Below are 21991 nucleotides of genomic sequence, written 5' to 3'. Positions count from 1 at the left end.
AAAAAGCCACTCTGCTAAAGTCCGTCTGAATAAAGAAGGGCCCAGTGACGTCAAATGTGGCCGCCATCGGCGTGGATCAAATCAAATGTGTCTTGTGGGTGCAAAACCAGAAACTTCCACAGGCTTCTAAGGAACGACAACAGTGGCAAGTGTGGGATTGCTTTCAGTTTCATTGCTATTGGAAGTTTGTGGTGAAGTGTATTTTTTGATTGAATGCTTAATATCTTTAATGTGGAAATTATGAGAGAACAGAGCAGAGGTGAGGTGTTTTAATTCAGGGTTCAGTGACTCGGGCTGATATAGTTTACGGTTCTGTGTGGGTTGGTTGGCATCTATCTAAGACGCCAGGGCTCCCCAATGTTTTCTATTCCATCTCATCACGTCAACTATGGCTATTTTTTTCCTTTAACTCGAACGTTGAGGTTGCAGTTGTTCTCTTGATTCCTTTGCTGGCGATCTTCGACTATTTAAGACAAAATTAAAACAGGTAAAACAGGTGGTTGATAGTAGTTGTAACTAGTGTGATACTCTTTGTTTGCAGTCTCTAACTGTTTTTGTATTTTTATGTGCTTGTTATCTAAGTTGTTGTTTTGTCATGTTGCCATTTATATTATATTTATATTGTTATTTTTTCTTTGTAAATTGGCTCAGCAGTTGAAATAAATAAATAATGTCTTGGAGGTAATTAAATCTTCAAGTGCGTAATTTGTATGATTTTATTACTATTTGCCTTTTGTCTATTTTGGTACTATATAGCTAAATAAACACAATTTTGAAAGGTATTTAACTTTTGTAATTGATGATTAAGAAAAAGCAGGTCTAACCTTCAATTTTGTTTTGTTTGTACTGCGAACGGTACGTAAAATTTCTGTGGGAAACTTAAATTATAAATGTCACTTTACTTACCCACTAGATTTTAATTGTAGCACATAGTATTTATATTGTCTTATGTATTGCATAACATTTTTCTGTGTATTAGTTTTTGGGTACATTTTTGCAAATCAACACAAATGCATTCACTGACATAACCGTCAGAATAAACAAACGAAACTGACGGGGTAAAGTGACGCTTCCCGCACGCTAGATCGGTGTGTAATTAGGCATTTTACAGGGGGAGTAGAAAAATATTTTTACTTACTCTTTAGCATTAAGATAATTGTAATTATTCTCAGCGTACCTTTGCAAATTGTGACCTTATAACTTCCCTTCGTTTACATTTCTAGTGGCTAAATGCGACGATAGCATTTGCTCAATATCCACTTTTAGGCAAATAAAGCCAATTTCTGTTATTAACACACGCGCACACAATTACCGTGGAGATAAGATTGCTTTATCACTGACGCCCGCGTGGTGGGGGGCGGGCCTTTGGGTGGGGGTTCTCGTAGCGCCGATTGAATAGACGTCGTGGTGCGTTTATAGTCGGAAAATGCGCGACGATGCGTCGGCCAAGTCGGCGTCGCCGTCTGTAGGTCAAAGGTCGTCGCACTTGGAGAGCCCGAGCAAAATGGTGTCGGCTGCTGGGGTTGCCGGTCCGTCGAGACCGTAGTGCGGACCCGGTAGCACATCGAAGGTTGGAGGGGGGGTCGACCAAACTTTACAATACTTGAAGAATTGAAGATTAAGAATGATCTTGATGCTCGTAATGAATTTAAGCTATTAATTCTTATAGATTGTATGCTGAGTGTGAGATGGATGGATCCAAATAAATTTGAGCGTTTTATTACTAATTTACCTTACATTCCAGACAGGATTTTTCTAATGATAAATTATTAGATAGACATTTTAAATGCTGATTTCTTTGCTAAGTCTTACTATGCTAAAGTCTGTTCATAGATATAAGAAAGTGACTAATTGATACGAATTAAGGAAAGACCCGGGCAAGCTGTAAGAATGAAATATGGCCGAACAGGTCCGTACTTTGCTTAGAATTTAATTATTTGGGGTTTTGTTAGGAAAGATACTAAACCATATTTATTTATGAAAGTATTTATGTTTAAATTTAAAATAAAATTACAAATTATTTTTATTACCTACTTAAATTACTTAAAATTATTCACATAATATATCAGTATCACTATCGCTATCATCACCTGTTCTAATTATTATTTGTTCTATATTATATGCGATATATAATTGTTCTGCTATTTCTATATGTTTAACAGAATTTGCCCAATTTGTGTAGGGATGCTAAAAACTTCGGTTTGGGTTGGAACTAGTTTGTTTTTAAACTAACTTTGCCCCCAGCTTTTTGAATCAAATATACTGATCAAGTTCGCTTGATTTAAAAAAGGGATATGTTTTTTTTAGGGGTCAATTGCTTTATTGGAACAAATTGACATAAATCGGCAATTAAAGTTGTCGATAAAGTTTATTATTTGTTTTTTATTATTTTAAGATATTATAATGTACTCCAAGTTTAAAAAAGTATACAAATATAAATAAATTTGTCATGGGGAGGGGACGGTTCGGAGGGTCAAAAATGAAGAATTCGTCGAGTGTAGCGGAGAGTATTATTTTTTGTGACTTTTAACCATCAAGTCGATTTATTTTTGTTTTGTTGAAGTTAAATAAAAAAACTTATTAGTAACTATTTTCCTATAGATGAAAAATTTATTATTGGTATTTATAAGATTTTACAAATAACCAGAACTTATAATTATAATGACGAAAAAAAATTTTTTTGGTGAATTTTTGAGGTGGGCCTTCTTGCCCCAGGGGGCCGTGTTGACCCCCCCCCCCTCCAATACCTGTGGAACAAAGAAAATTAATTAATAAAAATCATACCATATATTGTAAAACACGTTAGTGCTGACTAAATAGTTCCAGCTTTAAAATGTTGCAAGAGGAGGCGAGTAATCATTTATCCCAAATTTATTTATATAACATGCTATGCAATAGCAGAAGGAAGGCTTACAGAGTTCTTTATGGTGTGATGGAATTGTTAAAATTTGTTTCTTCTATAAGCTACTCAGCAGGGCTTTTGTAATTTACTATCTTATAAAAGAAACATGTTGTATATAAGTCTGTTTTAATTAAGCTCTGAAGAAGCCAACGGGATAATTGGGTTAATAAATAAAATAAAATAAAATAATTTATTGCCCAAACATGTATAAACAACGCATTTAAGGTTGTCAGTATGAGTTTGAGTATGTTACACACATACAATGTATGTAACAAACAGCTTTCTTCTCTTAAAATGTGTTTGATAGCTTTTTTTTAATTCTGAAGGGGAACAATTGTTTTTGAGAGTTGCCGGTATTTTGTTTAATACCAATGAAGTTAATGAACCATTCAACCTGTAGACACCTAATTTTTGAGATTTTGTTTTTTAAAAATTTTCCTATTGTCTTGTCTATGTATGTAATTATTTTAAATTGTTCGTGTTCTGTATTAGGTTTCGGATAAATAGAGTTTACTGTTTTCTGGAGTTGTTTTTTATTTATAATTTTATCGATAATGGACGGATTGTAGCCGTTGTTCAGGGCAATTGCTTTAATGATATTAAGTTCTTTGTTGTAATTTTATATTGAGAGGGGCGTATTAAGAAGTCTGTGTAAAAAAGAGTGAAATGCGTGTGTGTAAAAGGGTGATTGAAGGGTGTGTGAAGGTTTATGGTAAATGGAAAAATCTAATTTGCTTTGCGTTTCCGTAATAGTTAATATAGAATTTTATACGATTGTGTAATGAGTTAATGTAATTTAAAAAATAATTCAATTGTCTGTCTGTGTTAATTTTTTTATTTTGCATTGACATACATTCTGGTTGACAGATAAAAATTGAAGGGGGAGTTAGTATTTTCATTTTCTTAAATAGTGGCTTACAGTGATCTTTATTTCGCGTAACGCAAAGTTCGAACAATCTTTTTTTGAATTTTAAAGATTCTATCTGCATCTGGAGTGTCTCCCCACAATCACGTTAACGAAGTTACTGAAATGAGACATTAAAGCCGTCTCAAAAGTTGAATAAGTTTTCGAATTTGAAACATAACTTTGTTTAATCTCCCGGCCAGCATATCTATATGCACGTGCCAGTTAAGCCCGCTAACACACTAACGTCAGGTGCACCTTAATAAAAAAGGACAACCCCCGATTTATTTTCATTCAATTTAAGTCTATTACGAGGTCTACCTTTTATATTTTGCGCTTTGTAATAAAAAGCTACAAGCTACCAACAAATATCACTTTACTGTTTCTCAAAATATTCACCCCGATGATCACAACACTTTTGCATTCGATAAAACAATCATCAAATCACTTTTCCCACATCGCCAACTTTTGTGGGCTTTGTTACATTCTGAAAGACCCACACAGTCCACTGTTGCTTACTTTCAGGTTCATATGTAGAGGTCCATGATTCATCACCGCGATCGTATTTTTTTATCACTTCCTTCGACCGATTAACACGAGCGTTTTTTTAGCGGTCAATGTTCATGTATGTATGCTGGTCCCATTAATGCCCAAAGATACCTCAATCTCATGGTAAGTCACATGACGATCCTGCAAGATCGGTTTCCGCGCCGCATCAATGTTTTGTTGGACAACCGCCGATTTTGGACGACCTGCACGAAATTCATCCTTAAGAAAACTACGACTGAAAACCAGCGATAAACAGTAGTCCAAGATGGTCCTTTAACTCGGAAAGTCGAATTAAGTTAATCGATGCACTGTTGTTGAGTTGAGTTTTTAATTTATCACAAAAAACGCAAACAACACTCTTTCGCCAAAACCTAACCTCGAAATGTCCCCATAAAAACGTTAGTCGCCAGATGGCGAGACTAGTTTAAGAAACTCCTGAAATATGAATACAAATTAAGTATTGTTGTGTCATCTGTACATAAAGAAACTATATGTGATCTTAAGTAATAATATAAGTAATAAATATAAGGAAAAGAATTGGACCTAGTATTGAGCCTTGTGGCACCCCAAGCGAAACATATAGCAGGGTCCTGGCCAGAAGGCGACGCATCCGTGATACAAATGAACGAAGCGACAGTGTAAATTCAAATTTCCTCGTTCGATCTGCAACAACAACAAGAAGTTAGCTTCGACCATAAGTTCCGGACGGACGTGGAACAACAGGCTGCCACCACCGACCAGGGCGAGTGTGGATCTTTCGTCCTGCTTCAATCCGACGTTCTCTCTCTTCCTGCGCCTTCATCCCAGGCTCCCGTGAAACTCGCTGAGCCGGGGACAGTGCTCTCTCGCTGCCGATCCCGTCTACTGGTCCGGGAATAGTCGGGCGCCGGTAATGTCCTAATCTCTCGCGACGATTTATATATAGACGTCGCGGTATTCCGGTGGACTACGATAAGCGACGGGGATTAGGGAGGTAAGGGGTCGATTTTGTGCGTGTTTCAGCCACAGGCGGTTGTCTCGACTAAAGTCGGAACGGGCAACAAGTTGTCACACACCTGGACCCGCATTTTTCCACAGTGGTGGTGGTCTCCTTATCGATTTCGTTCGCACGGGGTGTCCCATTAAAATTTACCAAATGGATAACTTTGTTAATGCCGATCCCACGATGAAGTTTGAATTAGCAAAGTTGGGAACATTGCTCCGAGTCTGCAATCAAAAATATAAAATGAAAATTTTCTGTATTTTAATGTGTCAATCGATTGTTTTTTTTTTGACGGATTTTGAAATATCGGCTATTTTATCTAATAGTGAAATACTAAATATCTACCATATATACCAAAGTAGGGAGCATTGTTCTTAAATCATCCGGTTCTGCAATCAAAAATATATAACGAAAATTTTATCTGTCAAATTTTTACGAGTTATAAGTTGAATCTGTCAGTCGATTGCACTTTTCTCTTCTGAGTTGTTAGGGTTATTTTTGTCAGATTTTGGAATATCGCCCTTTTCATCTAATATTGAAATATGAAATATTGAACATTAAATTAGTTGCTGAATTATCAAAGTTGGGCGCATTGTTCCTAAACCGTCCGATTCTGCAATCAAAAATATTAAATAAAAATTTTATTTGTCAAATTTTGACAACTTAAAAACTGAATACCGTGTATTTGAATCTGTCAATCGATTGCATTTTTTTCCAGGATGTTAGGGTTATTTTTGACAGATTTTGAAATATCGCCTATTTTATCTGATATTAAAAGAAAATATATATGAAATATTTAATAATGAAAAAATCTATATGAATTGTTGAACACTAAATTAGTAGCTGAATTACCAAAGTTGAGAGCATTGTTCCTAAACCGTTCGACTCTGCAATAAAAAATGTGAAATAAAAATTTTATCTGTCAAATTTTGACAAGTTGGAAATTAAATATCCTATATTTGAATGTGTCAATCGATTTGCATTTTGTTCTCCTGAGTTGTTTGGGTTATTTTTGACAGATTTTCAAATGTCACCCGTTTTATCCAATATTGGAAAATATGAAAACCAAGTTAGTTGCTTTTTTTAAGCATATCAAAAGAGTTTATTTGCATAATTTTTCTGTAGGGTAATATTGGTAATTTATTTATTTATTTATATTTAAATTGCCAATTACAGAACGGCACAATATAGGCTCTAATTATTTAACAAAATCGGGAAAGCGAGCAATAAATTTCTTATCTCCATAACCAAAGCAAAGGATAGATATAAAAAAAATTATAACTACGGGCTAAAGAAGTTTATCGATAATTATTGAAAATATAACAAAACATCGAGCTCTTCATTCGCATTATTTGCTTTCTTCTCCTTTCGACTAAGTTATTTTTGTAACCTACTATAAGTGTTACAAAATGTTTTTTTTTTTTTGGAATCACTTTGTAAGCCTCATTTTGGTTACGTTTCAAAAATACCGACAAAATGTCCTACTTTTCCGTTGGTGTAATCACCATTTGAATATATGCTGACAGTTAACTACGCCAGTTTCCATGACAATAACTATCATGGCTAATTCGATTTTCGAAACAATTTTTATTGAGTTCTTTACATCCAAAAATATCCCTAACTCCTCGTATTTGTATTTGAAATCAGGCGAAAAATTGCAATAGCTTGATACATTGAAATACAACGTATTCAGTTGAATAAAATCTTGACAGATAAAATTTTTATTTTTGATTGCAGAATCGGAAGGTTTAGGAAAAATGCTCCAACTTTGATAATTTACACCTGGAGAGATGGAGTTTTACTATTTTGCTTAATTAATTAAAAATATACTAACCAAAACTACTAACTTACTAACTTGTTTTACTCGGTCCGCGTTGATTTTAGCAGTCGCTTCTGATATTTCCTGTACTAGAATCATAATGCGATCCTTTAAACCAATTAAAACACGGTACATGGAAAGTTTCCTCTGTGTTCGCCATTAGGCTTTTAAATTGTTTACTGTCGTGCCTGTGTGCATTAGCGATTCCTAAACAATGTTAGGCCGTGAAATTGTATTTGTTTTCATTCATAATTTGAATAACCTTTCTGTCAGCATTTAAGTCAGCGTTTCATGGTGATTCTTTTTAATATATGTTTAAGGTTTTCATTTGACTGTAAATTATTATTGGTTATGATTTTGGCTATACCAAAATCTCCAATATTTTCCAACCTTTTTTTAATTTTCTGCCGATATTGCAAAAATGCCAAAATGCCGAAAATGCCAAATTTAAAAAAAAAAAAAGCAGCGACGTACCATTGTTTTCCCTAAAAAGATATTATCAATATCGATGTTAATTGTCGATTGTAATAGTTATTTTAGATTACCAAGTATACAGTGTGGTCACTGACAACAGCGGTACACACGGTATACCGTAAAATGGTAAAATTGCACAGAATTAAAAAAAGCTATAAGCTATATGCTATTATTTGAAATTATTTTTTTTTGTAACAATTCAAAAAAATTTAGTTTGTATTTAACTTCACAAATTTCAAGTTTGTTGGATCCAGAGTCTATAATTATTTTATAAGATCGCAAAATATGATATTTTTTTATTAATAAAACCATAATAAAATTATTGAAGCAGTTTTCAAAAATAAAATATATTTCTTTAATGTCTGTAATACCACTTTGGATATTCTAATGAAATTTTATTAAAATACACCAGCCGCGGAAATTTCACCGGTCAATTTTGGCGGACATTGATGGTACGCCACTGATTCCTTCTAAGATAAAAATTATTCTTATATTCTCCAATGGTTTCTATATAAATTTTATTTTTGATGTCATCGATTCTCTATGAACAAATAATATTTTGCAACATAAATGAATTTCAGGTCGAAGTACCTAGGGTGGACTGGCAGTTTTTGTTTGACGATGTTGGTACAGCTGAAGAGAAATTTGACTTATTCTATAAAAAATTCCAGGAATTGTTTGACCATATCAAAGAGGAATGCGCAGGGCCAACAGATCCTCATCTAAAGAACTCACCAGCGGTGTCCCAGAGGGAAGCATACTAGGACCCTTATTATTTATAATATTTATCAATGATATATCTGATTCTTTCGCAGACAAAAATGTTGGGGAAGTCTCGTGGTCATTCTTGTAGAACCCTGTTCTCAAAATTAAATATTTTATCGTTTCCCTCTCTCTTTACATTATATATATATATATATATATATATATATATATATATATATATATATATATATATATATATATATATATATATATATATATATATATATATATATATATATATATATATATATATATATATATATATATATATATATATATATATATATATATATATATATATATATATATATATATATATTCTAATGACGACACGAACATTTATGTTTGGACAATATTTAATTTCCTGGCAAAGGACAGATTTTTGCGACAGGGCGTTGCAAGGTCCCGTGGTTAGTTTTAAGGGAGACAACACGAATTATACCATCCTTGCCTGGACGTAGGTCGGTGACTCGAGCTAACAACCACTGGAGAGGAGGACGTTGTTCATCCCTAACGAAAACCAAGTCCCCTCTTGAAATAGGTGTTGAAGGGTTTGACCTTTTATGGCGTTCTTGTATAGTGTTAATATACTCAAGAGACCAACGTCTCCAAAACTCACGTTGAAGTTTTTGAATGTATTGCCACCTGCTTAGGCGGTTTAGGGCAAGTTGGTCCAAAGAGGGATCTGGAATTGGGCTACACAACGGCTCTAGAACTAAAAAATGCCCGGGAGTTAAAGATTGCATCTCATTAGGATCTGAACTGATGCTGCATAGTGGGCGTGAGTTTAAAACTGCTTCAATTTGACTGAGGAGAGTTGCAAACTCTTCGGAGGTCATATTTTGGGAGCCAGCGGTACGATAGAGGTGGCTCTTGAAGGATTTAACGCCTGCCTCAGCAAGGCCGTTGAAGTGTGGAGAGCCAGGAGTATTATGGAAAGAGTTTCGGCAAAAGCTTTAGTAAGCTCTCGATATGGGCCTTTGAAATTGCTACCTTGATCGGAAGTGATCGAGGTGCATTTACCGCGATGCGCGACAAAGCGTCTAAATGCCGCTAGAAAGGATTCAGATGTAGGTTCTAAGTGAATCGCTTTAGTAGCGGTGCATACAAACACACAGACGTATGAACGTTAGGATTGGAAAAGGACCAGCGAAGTCTATACAAACCGACTGAAATGCTCGTAGCTGTGAGACTCTCATGGGGGGTAAGTCCGCCATGTACGGATTGTAAGATTTAGGTTTACTTTTAAAACACCTTACGCGGTTAGAAAGGCACTTATATATAACACTACGAGGGGACAATATCCAAAACTGTTGCAGCAAGAGGTACTGCATTGTTTTCAATCCTGGGTGCAAATTATTTTGATGAACGTGTTCGATGACGAAGGAGAGAAGTAATGGATGTTTTATGTCAAAAGAAAGCTGAGAATTGTGGAGTCTTTGTCCAACTCTAAGTAATCCGAAGCAATCCACAAAGGGAGCTACCAACTAGTGTCCTTCAGAAAAAATATATTTGAAGAAAGTTCTTTTTACTTTTACGGTTTTAATGAAATAACATAACATCTTAACAACAAGATAAGTAATAAACGATTTTTAAACGAATTTGTGATAAATTATTGGGTTGTTCGGAAAGTCATTTCGTTTTTTTTGGGGAACATGAAAGACAGTTTTCGTATAATGAATAAATATTTTATTAAATTATGTATTGGCCATTCTGGTCCAACACCTTTTGCCATCTTTCTGGCAGTAACATAATTCCCCTCTCATAAAAGTTTTGGTCCTTGCTGGCAAAAAACTGGTTCAGGTGGTTTTTGACATCTTCATTTGAGGTAAAGGTTTTGCCATCCAAAAAATTTTGCAGGGACCGGAACAAATAGTAGTCGGAAGGCGCCAGATCTGGAGAATATGGTGGATGTTGCAGTACGTCCCATTCAAGCTGTAAAAGTTTTTGGCGAGTGACCAAACTTGTGTGAGGTCTCGCATTATCCTGGTGGAACACTACACCCTTCCTGTTGATTAATTCGGGCCTCTTCTCTTCAATTTGTCCAGTTGATGGCAATAGACTTCTGAATTAATCGTTGTATTGTCCGGCAAAAGCTCAAAAAAACGATTCCTTTGACATCCCACCAAACGGAGAGCATCACCTTTTTTTGGTGAATGTTGGCTTTTGACACGCTTTGAGCCGGTTCATCTTTTCTGCTCCATGACCTCTTGCGTTTAACATTGTTGTATACAACCCATTTTTCGTCCCCAGTAATAATCCGCTTCAAAAATGGATCATTTTCTTGACGTTTGAGGAGCGAATCACACACGTCAACGCGACGAGACAAATTTCGCTCCGTAAGGACATGGGGCACCCACACATCGAGCTTCGAGGTTAAGCCCGTGCCTTTCAAATAGCCATAAACAGTCGAATTCGACAAAATTAATCTCTCACCGATCTCTCGTGTGGTTATTCGCCGATTTGCATCAACTAATGCCTTTATCGCATCTTTGTCAGCTTCGACCGGCCTTCCAGACCGTGGTGCATCTTCGACATCAAAATTGCCGGATCGAAATTTTGCAAACCAGTTCTGGCACTGGCGTACTGTTAACACGCCTTCTCCATACACATCGGTCAATTTTTTTCTCGCTTGGACTGCATTTTTACCTTTTCTGAAGTAAAAAAGTAAAATATGACGAAAATGCTGCTTATTGCTCTCCATATTTAAAAGGGCACCAACCAAAAACTACTGCGTAAAATTAATAGAACTTTTTCACACACAAGCCTTGCAATATCAGCTCTCAAGACATAATGATTATGCGGCTTAAGTGTGAAGTTGGTTTCGAAAAAACGTAATTAAGTCCTCTGACGGGAAAAAACGAAATGACTTTCCGAACAACCTTATAATAACAACCAACGATTTTGTGATATAGATACAATAGAAAATCGTGCAAAGTTCACCAAGCCAAGACGTGCGAGTTAATCGGATTATTTCCAATTTTTCTAGTACTAAGTTCAGAATTTTCTTCAATAGAATTTAAAACGACTTCTTCAATTATTTATTATTTTAATTTATATTTATATTATGTTTATTTAATTTAAAAAAAAGTGGTATACTAAATAATCCCTCTCGATACATGGTACTATCGACTGTATACAATCAGTCAACTGCACAGAAACACCCCCAGTCGAGATATCGGCGCAAATTTTAATTAAAAAACGCGCCTCGCCGAGAACTAATAAACCCAGATTTAATTTCCCAGCTTAAATGTTTACGAAACAAATCCTAATTTAATAATACCGCGATAGCGGGATACGGGGGAGGGCTAGCTTTTAATCAACCCCCAGCGAATTTCGTTAGAAAAAAATTCCCGCGAATATAAGTTTTATTCGGCGGGGATATTTTGCCGGGACGCAGTCGAAATACGAGCATACATTTATTTACATATATTTTTTATTTACATATATTTTTAAGGTCACGTTTTTGAGGGTAAGAAGGCGCTGACGAAACTAATATATAAATAAGACGCAGGAAAGTACTGACTCAATTATTTATTAATTTTTTCAAAGAAACTTCCATAGGCTACCGTAATACTTTTTACAAAACTTCTGGATTCTTGCTATGCGTCGCTTTTTGCTGAATCGAAGTTGCTGAAGTTACGCCAATCATCCTGTTGGCTTCTTCAGAGCTTGACTGCAACTGGCTTGCATTTTAGTCCGTATCTGATTTTATGTTGTTTGAGGGGGCGGATGACTGATTTCCATATTGGTGACAGACAGAGACCTGGGTCGCGGTTAAGGTTGTTAGGTTGTTTATAGATTTCTATAGATAGATAGATTTTTCGTTGGTAGGAGAGCTGATTACATGCAAGAATTTTAGTTTTATCGAACAAAATTTTATGTCCGGTTTCATGAGTGTGTTCGGCAACAGCTGATGAGTTAATTTGTCTTAGTGTTCTTTGAGCCTAATTGATATTTTTTGCCCGGTCCCTCCAATGTATTCTTTGCCGCATATGCATGGAATGCTGTAAACTCCTGGCATCTCAAATGGAATTTTGTCTTTGACGTACCGAAGATGTTGACAGATTTTGGGAACCAGTCATCCGAGACGGTGTTTATACTTGTCATTAGCGCTCCCCTCAAATAATATATAGGCAGGTACAGAGTAAAATACGAGCCAGTTTCAGTCAAGCTCTGAAGAAGCCAACATGATGATTGGCGAAACTTCAGCAATTTCGACTCAGCAAAAACCGACGCAGGAGGAATCCAGAAGTTTTGTAAAAAGTTTTAAGTAATACATTTAAATGTCTCATCTTGTTAATCTCCATGGCTTCCAATCTTCTTGGAAGATGATCAGCCACTAAGCCACTAAGCAGTGCCAAACAACAATTACGTTTACAAATGAGGGATTGCAAGTTTTTATGGTTATAGATCAGGATTTTCCTACAACAGCAGACTTGACAGAGGAAGCTATATTACAACAAGCAAGAAAAGGTGAGAAAGAGCACCAAGAGGAAGAAGAAGATGAAGACGATTGATCTGGGACGACCACCAACCATTCAAAAACTATATTCAGTTAAGAGAGATATTTTTTATGTATCATGAGGAAGATGCCCCTCTCGAAGAAATGGTGAAAATACAAGCCAATGTACGAGATACGTATTGGCATAGTAAAAAAATTGAATAGAAAATGACCGATTATTTGAAACATTAAATGTAGTTCTTAAATATTTATATAAAACGTTCCTAAGTAGATGTTAAAATATGTATATAAAATAATTAAATATTACAGAACACATATGCGTTTTGTTATTTTTCAAGTGCCTATAACTCCTTATAACGAATAATAATGCATAATTTATATGCTGTTACTGGTTAATTTTCTACCTACGCTTATGGACGACCCCAAAAAACTTGGTAGGACTAAACGGAATCCCTCGTGTTATCACTGCTCACCATTTAAAAACAGATTTTCGATACCATGTTTTGCAACAGATTGGAACAATTCGAATTAGCAAGACAGTGCCTACTAAATTTGGGCTGGCAACCAGCCTGGAACTCTCGCGCAAGGTTGGTTGCCTACACACGTTTTATTCATTCTTCGTGGCGAGTTTTTATAGCATTTTTTCTGCTATTACAGTGTCGTGAGTATAAGTTATACTCAGAAAACGAAACGTGGCTATCTGATTTCACTTTACTCACAGGCCTCCTCGTACACATGAATAAACTTAATCTCAAATTGCAAGTGAAAAATCAGTTTCTTCACGGTATTTGGCAATACTTGAATAGTTTTGGTTAGTTAGAATACAATCTTTAAAATTCACTATATCAAATAATAAGACTAAAAAATACGAAATTAATTTGAGAAAACTATGTTCAGAATTTGAAAGGAGATTTGAGTATTTTAGAAAAATGGAATCAGAGTTTGCGACCCCATTCAATGTTAATTACGAAGAAGTTGATGCAAAATTTCAACTTGAGTTAATAGAACTGAACTGTAATACTCTCTTGAAAGAAACTTTTCATACAGTACTATTAATAGAATTTTATAAAAATTTAAGTCCAGAAAATTTCCCAAATCTACTTACTCATGCAATGAAGATAATGACAATGTTCGGCTCATCTTATATATGCGAGCAAATCTTTTCACCAATTAAGCTTAGGAAAACTTCTTTAAGAAACAGAATTACAGATGAGCCCCTTTCATCGGTTTTCTGAATTTCAGAACCGGACTATAATGAAATTTTGATAAAACAGTCTCAATTTCATTTTTCTCATGCACCGTCAACCAGTAATGACACCAGAAAATTAAGTGATAATACTTCACATCAAATTTCATTCATAAATTCTTTTCCATTATTACTTGCCTTTTGTTTATTTTGCTGTACTCCCATTTTACAAACAACTGTATGGACAGTGGCACGGTTTATATATTTATATTGGTGTGGATTCAGGTATTTTACAGACGGGAGTAGAAAAAAGTGTTCAATCTTATGCTTGCGATATATATATATATATATATATATATATATATATATATATATATATATATATATATATATATATATATATATATATATATATATATATATATATATATATATATATATATATATATATATATATATATATATATATATATATATATATATATATATATATATATATATGATGACACTATATTCCGGGATATCATCCGTTCGCTCGTTGAACTCCGACTGGAATCCTGCAAATCCTGCATCCGACTGGAATCCTGCAGACGTTTCGCCAAAATCTCATTTGGCATCTTCAATGCTCGCGCTCCGAAAACACTTCGAACACTGTTCGTCACCCAGTGTTCGAAGTGTTTTCGGAGCGCGAGCATTGAAGATGCCAAGTGAGATTTTGGCGAAACGTCTGCAGGATTCCAGTCGGATGCAGGATTTGCAGGATTCCAGTCGGATCCAGGATTGCAGTCGGAGTTCAACGAGCGAACGGATGATATCCCGGAATATAGTGTCATCACATTTTTCCATCCGTGAATCAATACGTGAGAATATATATATATATATATATATATATATATATATATATATATATATATATATATATATATATATATATATATATATATATATATATATATATATATATATATATATATATATATATATATATATATATATATATATATAAATAATAGAAAATATTTAGAAATAATTTTTTATTTGTTTATTTTATTACATCCACTTAAGTCTATAATTTCCCATTTTTACAGAATTTCCTTTGTAATTACTGTTTATCACGGGGAAAATAATCGAACAAAAAGTTCAGCCCCCCCCCCCCCCCCCAACTGATTGATCGCAATTTAATGACGCCATTCCAGTTCCGTTATGGGTTTACGAGCAAAAAACGGCGAAAAACGAAAAACAATGGCGTAAAAAATACAATAAAAAACGGCAAAAGCACGGCGAACCCTTTCGCATGGGCCCGCCATCCCCCGCAACCCCCCAGGTCAATTTTTTTATACGACAACAATAGTTTCGACGGCGATTTAGGGAGGAACTCGACGCCACATTTATAAAATAATAATAAGAAACATTTTTTTGATCGAAACTTTTGTTTTTTAGTAAAAAGAAGTGGTTCTTTATGCAGAGAAATCTTTATACACCGTAAACGGTTTTTTATATCATGATTATGTTATTATATGGATATATTTTTTTAGTGTCTCCATACATTTGCTCTGTATAGTCTGTCAACGGCAATAAAAATCGGGTCCGTTAGGTAATTAGGGACAGACTCTCAAAGGATTTGGTAATATTTTTTTTTATTTAGGTGGTTACGCTAAGAAAAAACAATGACATTAAATATACAGAGTAAATTCATAGCTAGGAATGTCCGTATATAATTACATTTTTATTCTAATTGACTAAATCTAGTTCTGTTTCACTATCAGAGTCGTCATTGAGATTAATTATAATATAATATATATTGTTTTATTGTAAGAATCCTCAATTTTTATAATGTGCTGTACTGAATTTTGAATTCTGAGTTGGTTTTCTTTAATGACCTTTGATTTTATTTTTTCTTCTTTACTTTACATGGACTGATATGGTGGAAGACATAAATAGTATGCCCAGACATTCAAGAGTTGCGTTTTTTTGTAACTGAATTCAAAATCAATGTTATTTTGTAAAAAATATTTCTGGATTTCAGTTTCTGAAGTTGATGAGGCTGGTGCTTTGCGTAGCAGACAGCTGTGGTTGCTTGCCATATCCACGACAATAACACTGTCATTAGGAAAACTTTTTTAAAGGGTGCTTTGAAACAATTTTTTCAAAAAGTTCAATATTCTTCAGGTTTATATTTTTTAATATTAGCGCCATTTTATGACAAATTCATAGTCGACATTAATATAAATAATATCATATAATAGCTTGTTAAAACGCTGGTCGAGGGTGGTGCTATAAAAATGGCGGTCGGCACGTCGATATGTACCCTACGGAGGCGCTGTGCAAATTACGGCCAATCGTATTGCTGGTCAATTTCGGTTTGGTACAGTTGCGGTTTTCAACTCTTGTCGCATAATAAAAATACGAGTACCATTCAAATAATAATTATACTTCATACTCATCAACTTCAAAAATTGAAATCCAGAAATATTTGTCACAAAATGACCTTATTTATACATGTATACATGTATGTATACGATAATTTAACTGAACAGGCTGGGCAAAAGTGTTATTAATTTGAGAAAAAATGTAATTAACAACATACCATCTGAGAGTTGCAAAAATTCAGTAAAAAATGAGGACTCTTACAACGAAACAACATAAATTCTATTATAATTAATCTCAGTGCCGACTCAGTGAAACAGAATTAAATTTAGACAATTATAATAAACATTTAATTATGTATAGACATTCCTAGTTATAAATTTATTCTGTATATTTAACGCCACTGTCTTTTCTTAGTGTAATTTAATGAGATTATAACCACCTAATTAAAAAAAAAATACCAAATCCTTTGAGTGTCCGTCCCTAATGTTGTGTCCTTTATTACCTAACGGATCCGATTTTTATTGCCGTTGACAGACCAAATGTATAGGGACAGTAAAAAAATATATCTATATAATCACATATTCAAAAGGTGATATAAGAAAACCGTTTGCTGTGTACAAAGATTTCTCTGTATAATGAACGATTTCTTTTTCATTACCCCTCCTAAAAAACGAAAGTTTTAATATAAAAAAAATATTTTCGAATTAAATGTGGAGTCGAGTCCCGAAAAGTATGATTAATTTTTAAAATTTCGCATCGCCGGGAAGGATGTTTTGATGGTTTCTCCCTAAATTGCCGTCGAAACTATTGTTGTCGATTAAAAAAATTGATCTGGGGGGGTTGCGGGGGACAGCGGGTCCATGCGAAAGGGTTCGCCGTGAAGGACGCCAAGTAAATACGAGGATTTATCGCCTTTGATGCTTTTCCCGTTTTTTACTGTATTTTTTACGCCATTGTTTTTCGTTTTTCGCTGTTTTTTCCTCGTAAGCCCATAATGGAACTTTTGGCGTCATATATATATATATACATATATATATATATATATATATATATATATATATATATATATATATATATATATATATATATATATATATATTGTGGCATTTTGTAATTGGGTAACTGGGTCTGATTGTGAAGTGTAAATAAATAAGTAAATTAGTAATATTTAGTTGAATGAAATTTTAATATAAAATATAAAATTCATTTTTTTTTCTACTCCCGTCTCTAAAATACCTAATTACACACCGATCTAGGGCGCGGGAACCGTCACTTTACCATGTCAGTTTCGTTTCTCACGGATCCGAGCCGCTTCGGACATTTCCGGGATTTTACCGCACAGGTTTGGGAGCAATCGGATATTTTTGGAGATTTTACCGCACGGTTTGAATTTTGTCAATTCTGATGGTCATGCCAATGTTTGTATTCTTGTTGTTTTGCAAAAATGTACCCAAAAACTAATGCACAGAAAAATTTTATACAATATATCAGACAATTTAAATACTACGTGCTATACAATTAAAATCTGGCGGACTAGACTATTGCTTTTTACAGTTTTTATGTATGTAAAACCAAATGTACCATTTTCTTTTTCTTGCTTATATGGATACTTAATGATCAATTGTAAAAGTTAAACAACATATTGGCTATATGATATGTTATATGCCTAATATACACACTTAAAAAGAGACAACAAAGCAGAACCGATCGGAACGATAAACGAATAGGTTTATTGGCAACTAGGAAATATTTTGTTTGAATGATACGAAATTTAGGAATCCGATTATCTGTTATTATTTTTATTTTGTTAAATTGTGATTTTTTCGTGACGGTCGTAGATAAAGTATATATTAAATAAACTCGATATTGATCAAATCTCACACTACGAATATTACAAGCAATTGCGCAATTTCACCACATCGGCCATTCGAACGCAAAAAAAGCATATTTACAAAATAACCTTCAAAAAATATAACATTACTCTCTGGACTAGGTCCGGTCTGGTGCCTAGAGCTACGTTTAAATTTAGTGTTCTCAAACATCAACAGTAGCGTCTTGCAATACTTGTTCATTTTTGTTCACCTTTCTTCTCCTTTTTTTCCTAACTTTTCACTTTTCCTTCCCTCTTGGATATTTATTGTTTATTTACTTACTATTACAACTATGCAACTGTAACAATACCTGGGTTTTGCCTGGATGGATGCGATTTATGTCAATGCTTTTGCTGCATGTTTTCCTAATTTACTTACTATTGTAATTTTTCTTGTTGTTAGCTATGAACTATTATTATTGTTATTATTATTATTATTAATATTATATATAATGCACTAATTATAATATTCTTGATGAACAGGAGAGAGAGGCTGTAGATAAAGCAACTGACAGTTATTAGCAATTTTTGAGAAAATAACAGCCACTGCAAATTAACTGGTCTTATTTTTAATTTCATTATGGCTCAATAAACAACGTCATTTAGTCATGGCCAACTAATGTTATAGCAATGGTCTTAGCGAGAGGTCTCCGCATTTCACGGAAGAATAACCCGATATTTTGGGTGTCGAAATATAAATGAAAATTTTATTGTATGGTAGAATTTCGCTCCGGGACAGAGCAAAAGGAGCGGAGGTCATCAAAAACTTCCGAGCTTGTTCGATACTCCGACTTATAAGTCTAATGGCTCGAACTTTGATTTTTCTACACCTACCCATAACTTTTTGCGCTCTCAACTGGTTTCCAACTCGTATTAATCGGGAGACCCGAAGTTTTCTAATATCGCGAACTTTTTTCGCAGTTCGCTATATAACTAAACGTGAGAAATTTTTCAAACTTTGCGGATAATTAGTTTCGCTTTTTTTTCTGAGGGCGATTAATGGCTTGGCGAAAAAGTTTTAGCTGACACGGGCGCATTTACCGTACTTTAAGCCTGTCGGTATAAAAAAACCAACACGCTTTAAACTGTTCCTGATTTTAGTCGGAAATCAGTAGAATTACTAAATTTGTTGTACATATTTATTTTCTTTCTTTCTCTTATTATTGGGTAAACTTTTCTGTTGGCTCTATTTCAGAAAAAAAGTCACGCATCCATCTAGGAATCGAACCCACGACTCTTTGGATGATCGGCAACGAATCAACCTTTCGATCCAATAAGCCACATATTATTGACGTCGGCATGGTAGATATGCCGATACAAGTTTGATTGAATTTATCGCTTGCCTTGGGTCGTTTTTTACTTCAATTTTACATAGCCCATAGGAGGACGACATTAATTAGCGCTCGGTCGGTTTGAGGCCCGGCAAACTTTCCTAATATCCGCTGCCATAACCGGAGAATCACACACACACACACACACAAACGTGGAAACTTCCGACGTATACGCCGGGAAATTCATCATAAGTTTTTACGCTGCCGAATAAATAACGCGTTTAAAGTGCTCGCCATTTATTTCGACCCCCACTCTAAATTAAATTTTCCCGAGGCCTGTCTAACCGGCAATCATCTAGACTCACTTTTCTTTCGCGTAGGTGTACAGATTTATGATCCCCGACCTCATTTTTCTCCTCATTTTACCTCTCGTCGGTTTATTTTTAGAAATGGGCAGGGATTACTTTTTATATATATATATTAGATTATATCACATTCGCAATTGGGCGTTTTTTGGTACAACCATATAGGTACTGGACATGCCGACAGTACAGCAATTCAAGAAGCAACTATGTAAAAAAATATTGAGGTCTATTCAGATTTGAAATTTAGTTCTTAACCAATAATTCTGTAATTAAGCAGTGTGGGACAAATACGCCTTCTGACCCAGCTTGAATTATAGCGATGCGTTTTCCTTTATTTGAAGATGAGCCAGTTTTGAGTCGATACATTTGACAAACAACTCTTCTTTTTTAGTTTATCCAAGGAACAACTTCGTTTTGATCAAGACAATATGTTTTCTTCTGATCGCTATTGTCTATATGATGAGTTTGAAAATCACTACGTTGATTCTTTTTCTTCAATTCTCTGCTAATAATAATAACCCTTATATACAAGATGGACTATAGAACCACATGAAAAAAACTAACAACTGAAGCGCAGCCTTCTAGTTATCTCCAATTATCATTTCAAGGGGACCCCAATTTTCAGTTTGTTGCCAATACCGGAAACACCCTGTACTTTTTTGAAATTCATCTAGAATAAGCATTTATAGCACTGGATCTCACGGATCTTCTTCAGGAAGATTTTTCTCGATCGCCTAAACGGTTTTCGAGAAATGATTTTTTTTTTTTGGATCCTTGCAAACGTGGTTTTCAATTTTTTAATTTTTTACCTCTTAGCTCCCCAATTGTAATAAGTTCTTTCAGGGGGCTAAACACTATTCGCTTGCCAAATTTGAAGTCGATAACTTCACATTTCGGAAACTTATCGTGTTTTATAGCGATGTACGAAAAACATCGGAAAATGGCGAAAAAAAGATGGACGCCAAGGTTTGATCGCGGCCGTTTTTTATGGGATTATGTGTCCCGTGAGCTGTTAAAAAGGAGCAAAATTTCAACCCCCTCACTCAAACCGTTCGGAAGTTATTCGCGTTTTATGGAGCTACGACAGAGAACAGAGAACAGAGAACAGAATAATTCGATTTCATCTATTTTTCGAAAGTAACAAGATTGGTTTCGAAAAATCGTCGGTGGGCGGGGCAAGTTCGTAGCGCATAGCGGGAAGCAGCTTTTTATTTTAAAAAGAAGGCGTTTCGCGGTTTCTTGTCCTAGAGGGACGCATTGTTTTTCTATAGGGCTCGTGCGGACTACTATGGAACTTTCGCAAAATCGATGTAATTTTAGTATGCATACACCCTGCATACACAAGCATCTTTTAAGTCTCGCCGAATTTCAAAGTGACGGTAAACTTTGATAAATGTTGTCATTCGTACAAATAACAGGTATTTGCACCCTGTATGGTAGACGAAACCTGGAACTCTTTCGATGCAGTTTACGATACTGTTTAAAACAAATCATTGCTTTTTTATGGCTTTTTATTAACGGCTAGTAATATACCCGCGAAAACGGCAATCTTCATGGTCTTTTTGATTTTTTGTCCAAAATCGACACACCCTGTACATAATTGAAAGAACGCGGCAAATAAAGGTTTCAGCACTGGATCTCAAACATTTCCTGGTCCAACAATTTTTTCAATGGAGTAAATGGTTTTCGAGAAAATAATTTCTTTCTGAAACGCGTCTAAATTGGGCGCGAGAATCGGTGATTTTCATATGGATTTTTTCAAATATCCCGGGCAGCGTAAGTGATAGACGAAAACCGCAAATACAAAAATTGTAGATCTTCATGGGGTCTATAACCCTGTTTAAACCGATTGACCATATTTTTTACGAATTATGATTTGCGGTTAATAATTTATTCCCAAAAAGTACAATTTTCATGGTCTTTTATATTTATGTCCACAATTGAAAAACCCTGTATATAATCGAAAAAATGCCTAAAATAAAAGTCACAGCCCCGGTTCTTCCGCATTTTGTGGCTCTAAAATTTTGACGATCGGTTGAATAGTTTTTGAGAAAATTATGTTTTTCTGG

General features: G+C 34.7%; 1 protein-coding gene and 1 long non-coding RNA gene across 3 annotated transcripts in view; one reads left to right on the top strand and one right to left on the bottom strand.

Annotated features, from left to right (window-relative positions):
• Nucleotides 1–83: 83 nt before the first annotated feature.
• Nucleotides 84–21991, bottom strand: part of LOC132699180 (uncharacterized) — a 34549-nt gene continuing 12641 nt past the window's right edge. The window contains exons 2-3 of the long non-coding RNA XR_009618479.1: nucleotides 1313–2747; nucleotides 84–463 (exon numbers count right to left, since the gene is read on the bottom strand). This is a non-coding gene — a long non-coding RNA (uncharacterized LOC132699180). The remainder of the gene's footprint in view (nucleotides 464–1312; nucleotides 2748–21991) is intronic.
• The window catches only part of LOC132699179 (uncharacterized), an 82204-nt gene continuing 62983 nt past the window's right edge, over nucleotides 2771–21991 (top strand). For both annotated transcript variants that reach the window (XM_060665751.1, XM_060665748.1), the window contains exon 1: nucleotides 2771–5328. The gene's annotated coding sequence lies outside the window, so the exon portion shown is untranslated. The remainder of the gene's footprint in view (nucleotides 5329–21991) is intronic.

This window comes from Cylas formicarius, unplaced genomic scaffold (genome assembly GCF_029955315.1).
Source record: "Cylas formicarius isolate icCylForm1 unplaced genomic scaffold, icCylForm1.1 PGA_scaffold_3__17_contigs__length_32017465, whole genome shotgun sequence".
NCBI classification, from domain to species: domain Eukaryota; kingdom Metazoa; phylum Arthropoda; class Insecta; order Coleoptera; family Brentidae; genus Cylas; species Cylas formicarius.
This window is presented reverse-complemented; position numbering and strand designations above follow the sequence as displayed.